The sequence below is a fragment of the Oreochromis aureus genome, linkage group 3, assembly GCF_013358895.1.
Source record: "Oreochromis aureus strain Israel breed Guangdong linkage group 3, ZZ_aureus, whole genome shotgun sequence".
In the NCBI taxonomy this organism is placed as follows: Eukaryota; Metazoa; Chordata; class Actinopteri; order Cichliformes; family Cichlidae; genus Oreochromis; species Oreochromis aureus.
The window spans coordinates 16,360,887-16,370,918 of NC_052944.1; positions in this window are offsets into that span (position 1 = coordinate 16,360,887).

Consider the following 10,032-nt stretch of genomic DNA (forward strand, 5'->3'; position numbering starts at 1 on the left):
AGTCAGTGTGTAGTGCTTTGTTCACAGTAGAACTGGGCTCAAATCACCGGCTAGTTAAGCTCCTGGGGTAGAAGTTTTAAGGAGTCAACTGCATGTAGGGAAAAAAAAGGAAACAAAAAAAGCCACTGGGAGGTGAATTATACCAATCAACATTTAAGAAGTTGTATACCGAAATGTATACTTTCCAGACATGCTTCATAACTTCTTAATGCAAACGAGTGCTCAGTCTCTATGTAGAAAATGTCAACATTGTACGGTCGACGATATCTATCAAACTTGTGCAATTTCTTTTCTAATCAAAGGTGCTTTTGTGTGCATGTGTGCAATCTGCATTTAAAGTCATGACACGATGACGATTCATAGAGGTCATACTACCCGTGTTTTGCAACTAACTGCAAAAAAATATATATAAATATATACCCCAATCTGTGTTTTATACTGGGAAAATAAATCATAATCACGAACTCTCTTTAAGCATAGAATGTGGAAATCATCGACTCAACAGCAATATAGCGTGTGTCGTGTTGAAAGACACCCCTCCATCATGCGTCAGTGCCCTGCCCTCCCTCGCTGTCCTGTCCAGAAATAAAAAACATACAAAAAAAAAAAAAGCCCCACATCATAAAGTGGGCGACCGTTTCTCCTAAAACGAACCCCTTCCTGTTAGAGCTGGCCAGGAACACCTGCTTTACCTCAACACAGCCTCTGTACAGCAGCTTAGTAGGAGTTAACTGTAAAATAGTAGTAAATAGATTCTCTGAATGTGTGCAGGGAAATGCATGCGAGGTGTTTGGGCTGGTTACCCACTGACTGTACAGCTGAGCTTAGAATAGACGTTCACTTTTATGCCCCCATTCAGAGAAGAACACTAGGAACTCATTGGTTTTACTTTGTAAATAACGAACGTGTTTGATTTTTTAATAGGTATTTATTTCTTTGCAATAGTGGATGGAAAAAGCTGGCGGCCCTTTATTATCATAATATTACAGAAACAACATAAGAATTCATTTTAAGGCTACTCAACATCAGATTACAAACGTGTCTCTTCAGTTCAGAAAACGAGGGCTTTAAATACCACATTGCCTCCTCTGATTCAACAAATGTAGACGTGAGTGATGCTGCCGTTTAAGGTTACAGATGCACAGGGCAAACAAAACTCTAATGCCCATTCAGACAGGTAAACTGCTGTGCTTGGCGCGTTCTCACATGTTACATTTCTTTGAGCATTTCTAGCAGCCGCATTCAAACAGTCGGTTTATGGCCTCTGCGATGACTCATGTACTTTCTGAAATTATCCTGCGCACATTCGCCATTAAAACCCTTTCCTCAGAGCTCCCACACACTCGGGTTAATGTGATCACACCTCAAGTTTCTTCAACCACCGTTTCTTTAAAAGAATAGTTTGACATTGTGGGAGATTTAGCTTCTTGCGGAGAGGTAGATGAGAAGACGGCCAGAGCAGGTAAAAAAATTTAAAAAATCCAACACTTTGCTAATAAGTGTGATTGCTGAAAGATTTATATATAGGCCTCACCCATTTGTGTTATTGAAATGTGACTCTATTCTACAAATTCCACTGTGTATTCAAGTGTTTGGACAACCTTGGATAGAGATATCATGTCATCATATCATTTTTTTTCTGATAATTAGGTATCAAAGGTTTGTGGGTGTGAGCAAATTATCTCTAACTGCTACAACTCGTTGTCTGGCTTGACCTAATTCAGCTCAGGCCGAATAAGAAAAACAGAAGGCAAGACAAGAAAATTACTTCATCCTAATTACTTTTATTGCTTATGAATAGAAACACAGTTTAGACTTTTTAAAAAGGTCAAACTAGCCCCGTAAAGCCTGAACCATTAAATAAATTCCAGAAAATTCTGCCTTTTTGATGCTGGAGTGCTTATTGAACCTTCTGAAAATGAAGAAAATAATAAATTAAAAATATCAGTTTGCATATATGAGTTTTAATTTGCATGGTATTTTTTTTGCTACATCTGGCATAGTTGTGCAATTTGTACGTTTTTCAGAGGAATAAAGTTCACACTGATGATGTAGAAGTCTCAAAAACTCATAAAAACTCATGTATCAAATAGGATACACCTGGCATTACAGGGCTAGTTTATAAGCAATCAGCTTCTGCGTTTCAAGAGCTGCAGCAGCTTTCAGCGAATCACGCTGCAGTTTCTCCAAGTGTTTCGTAACATGTTTTCTCATCTGTTTAATCTCCACAAAAACATGTAAAAAAGACTAAAACTAAGGCAACTTAGTTACATGTGGCTGTTTCTTCTTGTCTAACTACAAGCAACAAAGCAAACATCAAATTTCCTAAAATGTCTCAACTATCCTCAACATGTTTACAGGTAATTTGAGTTTGGTTGGTCATGTGGTACATGTGCATACTCTGGTCATTTCATTTGTTCCATTCCTCCAAAGCCCCTCCCATCAAGTCAGCAAATTTCCAAATTTTATATGGCTTTTTCTTTTTTGACTGAGAGCATGAATGGAGAGAAGAACAAGAAAAAATAAACCAAAAAAAGAAGAAAAAAACCATAGAAGCGACTTAGCAGATGAGCTTGGAAGTGATTGTGGTTTACCAGGGTAAGCGACCATGAAAGTTGACCACTAATGAACATTCTTGCACTGTAAATGTTTTATTTTCTTGGTGTTAATGTAAGATTTATTTAAGGTGTACATATATACAGATACAAATTAACCATATAAACTATATGTGTAAAAGAAATATGTCTCTTTATGTAAAAACACAAAGTATATAATAAAAACAAATAAAGATGCTTCAAATATGCAATGGTGTGTTTGATGTCTTTTTTTTTTTGTTGTTTTAAAAATAATACTCTTTTTTTTTTTTTTGCCATTACATCAACTTATCTAATGAAGTAAACTATATTGAATCATGGGAAATTTAGGTTCCACATTAGAGAATTAAAGTCATGTAACGTTTCAAACTCTGGACTTTTACGGTGCCAATTTTACAATTGTGAAACTCTTGATAACCAGTTCTGCTGACTCTGGAAAAGCAGTCCTGGCATGCAAGGCTTCTTAGGCAAATGCTCCACTTTGCATGAAAAGTGGTAAGTCGAGATGCATGCCACTACAAAATAGACTTTCTTGGCAGTGATGCCAGACTGTCTCTATCCATATTTTAAAGACGTAATAGGACTGCTATTAAGCACTCATTGACAATGACACTGTAATGTAAACACACTGACATGCAGTCTGAGCTGATTAAAGGTGATTAAAGTTTTTCCATTACTACCCACGCCTGGTAATTTGTGGAGTTACAATGTTGTGTTGATTAAAGCACCACATACTTAAATAGCAAAGATAGTGGCAGACCCAAGACGTTGGATGATAAATCATAAATGGACAGGTTCTTACATAGAGCTTTTTTTTTACTCTACTCAAGCACTCAAATCACTTTATACAATGTGCCTCGCTGACTCATTGACACACATTCACAAAAGTACTTTTTTCTGGGCTTGTCTGCTTTTCTGTCTGACAATCATACGCACTGACACTCCAGTGAACGCATCAGAGAGCGTCTCAGAGTTCAATATCTTCCCCAAAGATACTTTGGCAGGTGGAGCGAGTAACCTCAGGGACAGACGTTTAAATAAAAGAGGTTCTCTCTTATCTGAAACACTGATTCTACTTTTATGGATTTGAGGGTGTGATAAAGAGGTGTAGCCTACTTTTCAAGCATTTTTAAGCAGAAATGTATTGTTCAGTACATTCACGTACCAGCATAAAATAGTGTCATTAAGTCACGTATAACTGTGCGTCAGAGTGCACTCCAGGTCTTTAACAAAGTGTTCTGATCCCAGAGACAGACAAGGTGGAAAAAAACTCAACCAGGAGTCCGCTTTGGGAGTGTTGTGATTTCATCTCCTGATTTCACTTTTATCTTTCTCCATTTACAACTGTGCATGTAGAAAAATCACAATGCTACCCTGTGGCTAGGTTGCCTAGCACCCTGAACAACAGGGGTGTGTCTATTTATTAATTTTTTAAATGGTGCACCGCAGCAGAGATGTGCGAAATCAAGATTTGTATTTGATCATGAAAAAAACGTTTTACCTGTGTAAAAGTCATAACCCTACTTTATTAATAGCATTGTGCTCAGCTACACTAACAGTTCATATATATATATAAAATGTTAGTGTAGCTGGAGATTATTTTAATTAGGTACATGCTGATGGTTAATGTTATCTGAAATAATACAACAAAATATATTATCTGCAAAATAATACATAACTAACCTTGACCAGTAAAGTAAAGACAATGAGTGCATTTCAACAGAGACGCTATCCGTGCTCTCATGCAGGCCGCCCCACACCACTACCCTTTCTTTGGACACATCCATGCAGAAGAAGTATGCTACAAACTGGGAGTGACATCCTCTCACTTTTGCTACAAAGACTGAGTCACATCACCTACGTCAAAGTGCGCCAGTCTTTAATGCCCTGGGAGTGGCAATGGCCTGTCTATACAGTTTTCTGTACTGCCTTAATGCTCTTTGATGTTCTACTGAACACTTTCTGTAGCTGGTAAAAGGATACACCCCACTGTCTGTCATCCTTCAGATTTATTTGATTTCTCCATTGCATGCTGCAACTTCCACTTCCTCGGGAGGAGCTGAGTAATTAGTTTTAATTTGGAATTAATTTGGCTCTGTATGAATACAATAGACCCTATACTGCTATCATGCTGAGATAAGCTGGCCCCCCTTTCAGCCTCAATGAAACATACATTTTATATTGTTGTTTGAGATCATCAATACTGATAGCAGTTTTTATTAGTGGCCTTAAGCATAGTCTAATATAAGTAAGGGCACTGATTCTCTTTGCTTCACATTGTGCCTTCTGTTTGTCTGGGTAAACTGTGGATACAGGGCGCCCTCTTCTGTTCAAACACTGACACTTCACTGTGACTAAGAGCGAAAGTTACGCAATCATCACTTCGATGTGTTCCACCCACTTAAAATTGTCCTCCAGCTATTAAGATTTCTACCGAACTACAAAGTGCTTGGCTTTCTATAGAAACGTGCCTCAGTTTTCCACGAACTTCTATATTTACTTTGTTTGGTTTTCCCCCAGTTCATTATAACTAGAGAGGGATACAATAAAACTCAAACCTGTTCCTCTGACCTCTGTTTTTTTTTCCCATTCTCTCTGGTGGATTAAACGAGTGTTGTTGTTATTACAATCCGCCTTTTAGGAAACATAAAGAATTTCTCAGGTAAAACGGACACAACCGCCTCCTGCACGAAATCTACAAATTTCCCCTTTTAAATATCTCAAGTAGTTATTGTGAAAAAAAATATGTTACTCATCCATCCATTTATGAACGTGAACATGAAGGCTGGTCTATGTAACTGATTACTTCTGCTACTGAAAAAGAAAAGAAATAAATAGGTTTATTCATAAAGAAATCTAATTTAATGTAGGATTTGCTAAATGTCAACATTTCATTGTTATTTTTTTTAACAGCAGTTTGTTCCTGAATGCCAGTGTGAACCCAAATTGAAAAGGAAGCGCAAACCCTGCATAGCCTGGAGACTCACCTGGTTGCATGTTGTAAGGCATAAAATCTAGTGCAAGGCACACACTGGCGAGACACTGGTTGTGGGGGGGGAAGAAGGGTAAGAATGTGGGTGAGATGACAGATAGTAAGAGATTTGGATTACTGAACTTGATAGGACATGCATTGGATTCTATAAGGTGAAGCCAAACTTTGATGGGGGCAAGGCATGCTGAACTGGCTATTGTCTGATGTGCTTCTAGGGAGGCAAAAGAATTTCCCGGGTGTTTCCTGCTAAATCCACTGGTATAGTTAAACACAGCCCGATTCTCGATAACTTTCCCTGCACATGCACATCACAGAGTTTTCATTAGAAATCAATTAGATGTGCAGACGAAAGGTCGCTGCAAGTCTACAACACCAAAAACAACCGCAGTCTGTGTAAACTCTTTAAACCGACGCCTAACAACATCTCTTATCTTTCCTCAGAAGCTTGTTTCACTCTCCCAAGTGTTCCCAGTTTTTTCACGTTAATCCCTTTGAGTGGTGTCACCAGCACCTTTCACTGGAAACCGTGAGTCAGGCCGAATCACCACTGAAGTAATTTACTCAGAAAATTTGGGATTTTTGAACATGTTAAAAAATGAACTTGCTGGTATTCCCCTGGAAAAGAGTCGTTTGACTTTTTGTAGTGCTGGCTCTCTTTATCTCCTGTCATGACCATGTTAGTAGTGCTAAGTTTCCAAGCTCTCCAGGTATTCTCCTCTACTTTTTCTGGACATACCCAAAACTCTAGCTTGAAATACACGATGTCACGGTAAGGCTGATGGAATTCATTTTTAAGTGGTGCTTATTCAGGGGTGGCTGTTTGATGTGTGCGTTGAATGAACAGTGCTGGTCATGGAAACACTGAGTGGGAAAGCAGATCATCTGGTAGTCGTCACAGTTAAAGCAGCAGAGTTGTAAAATACTAAATGAAAGCTAAAGTGGGTTAATACATGATCAAATATCAATTTTGACAGATCTAAGAAAAACTAAGCAGTTAGATTTAATGCCTCGTTTAGTGTGTTTTATGTGAAATTGTTAAGGAATTTGAATAAGGCACAAAAAACCAAGTAAGCGCAAAATCTATATTAAAAAAAGGGAGCCAAAGTTTCTTAACTTAAGAGTCAGATTTAAGCTCACAAAACCTGTCTTTTGGCAGGCATTAATAATTCAGTTCACAGCTTACTGTACACTGAGACAAGATCTACTAAATGTCAAAAAGGCTTTTTTGTCACGCTGCAACCTCAATTTCACTACCATAAATCACCTCCACTTCAAATGTCATCACGTTCTTAAAATCACCTGAGGCTTAAAGAGAAAATCCCACAGGTTTGTATCACTGGAGCCATGATAAATTATACAGGAACACATCCTTCACCTAAGCTAGGGGGATATTTAGTTCATGTTGTTCATAAATCACAACGGAGTACCGTGAGCCATGTACATCACCAGCTGCAAAGATCTCCTACAGTCTCGTTTACACTTGCATTTTTGCTTTTTTTTAACAAAAAAGATCCACTTTTGTAGATAAAAAAATCTTCTCTTAATTCTTCATGGGAATTTATGGTTAATTCTTCAGTTGGACTTACTGTAAATAAGCAGTTAGTTGTATTTACTTAGCACAACCATGGCTTGATTACTGTTTTATATGTTATTCAAATCCATGAAGTTAATACAGCATGTAAGGTAAACATTAGCAGCAACCCAAACACTTAAATGTGAAACCATTGGTAGCAATAAAGTCATAATACCGTTAATATAATATAAAGCTCTGGCCAGAGAGAGAGATTTATATACTGATATGTATAATATAACAACAGACAAAACAATATAAAAACCAGTGCAGAAGAAGCAAATCTAGTTTCCTCTTAAAAGTGTTAGTCAGTGACATTGGTGTAGTCAGTGGGGAGTTCCCATCTTACCCTTCACATTTTACGACTTTGTAGCTAATTTGTCAGCTTTTAATAAACTCCTCATGGAGTACAGAGGGTGGCTGGTTCAGCAAGTCAACTTTCTATCGATCAGACTTTTGCCCAGTGACTTCATCTGCTCACTGTTACAGGGCGTGCTTACGTTTGACTCAGCAAAATACACCTAAGCCAAATCCTCTACACTCATTTGATCCTGTTACAAGTGTGTTAGCAGACTCTTGTCTGAGGCAGACAGAGTGAGAGCATAATTTTAGAAATATGTCACACTCATGCATGTCACCGCTTCAAACTGCCCCATTTAGCTGTTTTTGGGAACTTGTGTGGGGAGTCGAGATCACCAATTTCAAAAGGGGGTCTCGGTGGACCTGAGATCATGCGATGACTCACAGCAGGGCCTCTGTTGATCTGATTTGTAACTGCTGCACATGTGGCCGTGTGATTCAGCATGAGCCGGGTTTGAAAGAGGGTTTTGGTTAGCTACACAGAAAAAATGATGTATAATAATAACCATGCAAGCTGACATGCACTGATATGTCAGCATGAGATTTCAAACTGACTCAGAAAGAGTGGAAAAACAGCAAATATAGACAAAACACAGCAGCTGGTTTAAACTAAACTGATTTTAAGGGTTACAACTTCAACATGTTGCGGATATAGGAGCAGGAAAAAAAATGGCATGTGACAAAGTCTAATGAGCTTGGAAAGAAAAGCGTCTGGACTTCTTTAGATTTCCCTGAAGATGTTTTTTAAGCCTGGCTTAAAATCTGGGACTCCACCAATTGTTCTTAGAACTGAAGAAGCTTCTCGGATGAGGTGAAAAATCTTCAAGGAAACTTAAAGAAGTCCAGACGCTTTTCTTTCCGAACTCCTTAGACTACGATGACCTGGATGACTGGGAACCTTCACAGATGTGAAGGACTATAAAATCATTTCATAGTCCTTGAGGAACTTTATGCTTCAGTAATGAGCAGAATAATCATTACAGTAATTCTTTTCATATTGACAGGAGCTGAAGCATAATTATGGAAGTTTAACGGGGGGGAAATAAACCCCTTTTTGCTACTACAAATTTGCTTATAGCTGCTAATGGCTGGTTTGCATGCTACTATCAGAATACATTTTAGTGTATGTCATTAGTGTGTAACTGCTGCAGCACGTCACACGTTTGATGCATTTCATGCAACAGACCAGTTGCATGAAGCATCTAGAAAGAAAAAAAGTGATAGCAGTTATTAATTTTAAAATAAAAAACCTATAATTAGAAAAAATAAGTAAATTCTTCTTGGGACAGATTGTTTTTAAAGCATTAGTAATTTCATCATATCATTCTGAATAGTGCTTGTTATATTCCGTACTTCGTATTGTTTCCTTTTGTTGACGTCCACTCAGCAAAACCATGCAAAACTAGTTTATAAGCTCTCTGTAAATAAGGCTGAAGCTTGTCCTTGTCCCTACAGCAATCAACAGTTAGAATATCCATAGAGGCAAATTCTTCCATTCACTAAAAGAGCAAAAAAAAAGGGAAAGCTAGCATTTCACATGCTTTTTAGTCTGACTCCTTCGTACTGATTCATGTATAACCACAATCAAGCACACCTTACATTTTCCCTGGGAAAAAATGTGAAGCATTATTCCTCACAACTGTGTGCTTACACCTCGTTTCCCAGGTGTTACAACAGTGACTTGTATCTTGATCTTCACACCGGTGATTTCCATTTGATTCCCATGTTTTTTCTTCAGATTCGGATGCGATTCTATGTTTTTTTTTATTACAGGAATGAACCCCTTTGTGTTGCTGTTATTTTGAACTTGATTAGAGCTTCTCTCCTGGAGTATTCCTGTTCAGATGTATATCTAGTATACTGGATGTGTGGTGACATGCTTTCTTTGCTGTTTAATGTTCACTTGCGATGTTACAAGTATCTGTTTTGTCATTCCTGTAGTTTTGCTCTCTCAGTATGAATTCACTGCTTCAGCGTGCTTTAACCACTGCAAATAAGCACCTTCACCTTAATGGACCTACCTTTTAAAATAAATTTACATTCCCTGCAGCACACATTTGTACTGCTAAGTATTATTTACAGTGTGGTTGCCATGGTAGACAACTGCTTACTGTACGAAATGGAAACACTGACCCTGACAGATCGTTTTTGTCTTTTTATCCTTTGAAGTATTTGTTCTCTGGGAGTTGACAGGTGTGTCCAGAGTTGACACCTACCTTGGGAAGTGAATCATTGGCCCCGACCAAACTGAAATGAACTGAAAGATTGTTGTTTTTCTTTTAAAAAGAAAGAATCTTGACCTTCTCACTAGCTTAGGCTTGATCACCGGTCAGCTAAATATGTTGTTTTAACTTCATTAAAAAAAAAATGAAGCTAAATGCTGGGAGGATAGTCTATTTAGCACCTGTGAGGGGCAGCGGCAAAATAGGTTTAGAGTAAATACAGCAAAGTAATTTAAAAACTCTGTGCTGTTAAATTATTACATACTGACTGTAAATAGCACTTTAATGTTTTTT